We start from the raw sequence: 2,108 nt of genomic DNA, 5'->3' as shown, positions 1-2,108 counted from the left end.
CCGGCCCTGAGCGGCAGGAACTCGTCAGTGCCCCTTGGCATAAGTCTGCTGTTCGGTCCTTCCCCTCAAGTATTTAGTAATAATTTAGTATTATTATTTTTAATGAAATCCCACCTCCCGTTTGGATTCAGCCTCCTCTGCTGAGCTGAGCTGGTGAGGAAGGGGGAGCGGCGGGAGGAATGCTGAACCTCCTCTAGTGAGTGTAATAAAGCAGATGTCCCTGCTGGCAGCAGCAGCCTCCTCCAGTAAAGTTGTATGAGTGGGGCCCGCTCAGGGACCGCACTCGCCTCCTACTTCAAGCTGCTCACAACTGCTTAGCTTGGTATTTATTTATTTATTTTTAAACCAGAGCGGTGCCCCTCGCAGTGGTTTGATGGCCCAGCCTAACCGGACACCCTCAGGCAGCAATAGTTTTAAGCATGCAGAATTAAACAGCTTCCTAAGACGCCGCACTAGGCAGGAGCCCTCATAGCGGGAGAGGGATGGGCTCTGCGTGAGACGAGGCTTTGGACAACTGTCTGTGTCGTCTTGTCGTCCAGCCCCCTTCCCCCGGCCGCAGAAGCGGGGGGGGAGCATGGCCCTGCGGGAGGCGCGGAGCTCTGGCAGCCTCCACCAACAAAGACCCGCGGCCCCGCGCGGGGCTCCCTCCGCGCCAGCCGAACAGCGTCCGCGCACGGCGGGGAGAGGAGACACGACGGCGACGGACACACAGAGATGACTTTATTTTCTTTAAAGGTGACTCGCAGTTTGTTCAGTTCTTAATAACGTGAGCTCCTGAGTTCGAATTTCACGGTTGAGAGGACAAGTCGGCTTTGTGTCGGGCTGGCTGGAGATGTGCGAATCCCCATCTCTCCTCCCAATCCTGGAACTTCTGTCTCCCCCAGGAACCACCCCCAGCCGCGCTCGCCTGGGAGGTACTTCACACGCTGCACGGCGAGCCCGGGGATGAACGTATCCTCTTCTGCGCGGGATACCGCCGGGGTTTAGAGCTGTTAATAGTAACAAACTCTTTCTCCAGGTCATGGAGCAGACAAGCCCTGCGCACTGCTGTTTATTACAGTACGCTCTGTTGACAGCCAGTCACAAACATGAGGTGTTTAAAATAGAGGAAATAATTTTAGAAAAATCAATTTCTAAAAATGTGCAGGTGTTAATTCTTCCCAGAAAGTGTCACCTGCAAACAAATCTTTAAAACGAGAAACTGTTGTGTTTTGCTGCTATGAAAATATTAATGCTAATTATCAAATATCAGGACTAAAACCTATATGCAGGTCAAATGCAAAAAACTTCTAGTTGCTATGATCAAATGAAATTACTTAGTACCCCCCCTTTTTAATCTGATCCTAATAAACCCAGAAAATGTGCAAACTTTATCAGAATACAGTGTTTCAATTAAACACAAATTTAAATTGCATTGAGAAGGCCATGAAGCTTATTCTAGTTAAAAATTGAGTCATTGAGATTTCGGTGATTATGTTTTTCTTTCTAGGCTGTAACAGACTTCAGCAATCCTTCATACCAGGCCAGAAGGAAAGGTAAATAATCTTTGGTATTCTTAGTTTTAGGGAAAGTTTAATCCTTTCTCACTTTATCCCTCATAGTAATACAACTTTTTCCGTGGGTGTATTTTCACAGATTATTGATAGAAAGGTACACAAAATAATATTTCTTTTTTTTTTTTTTTTATAACATGTAACAGATATCCATAAAATTGCTACTGATAGATTTTGGCAAATGGGTAATTTATGTGCTGTGTTTGATTACTCTCTCTAGTAAACAATTCATCTGGGAGAGTCAACCATTCATTTATGTTACTAATGAACAAGCCTACTCTAATTTTGACATACCTGGCATTCAGTTACTGAGATGATTTTACAAGAATCTCAATTAAGAGGTTCGCTACTGTAAGTTAAATTTGGAATTTTTGTAAGAGAAATGAAAAATGGGAGTCTACTTCTCTTCCTGTTTACTTCAAGGAGAACATAAATCACATCACTGGATAGTGAGAAAAAACATCCTAGCATTACACCGGTTTCCCCAGCCAGATTAAGGCATTAATTCTGCAAATCTACACTCATAAATTAAAAGGAAAAAAAAGAAAAAAGGAG

The sequence above is a fragment of the Pezoporus wallicus genome, unplaced genomic scaffold (genome assembly GCF_028554395.1).
Source record: "Pezoporus wallicus isolate ANWC-B61680 ecotype Strahan unplaced genomic scaffold, APGP_CSIRO_Pwel_v1 contig_1181, whole genome shotgun sequence".
Lineage (NCBI taxonomy): Eukaryota > Metazoa > Chordata > Aves > Psittaciformes > Psittacidae > Pezoporus > Pezoporus wallicus.
The sequence above is the reverse complement of the archived record's forward strand: the minus strand, read 5'-3'. Positions refer to the sequence as shown.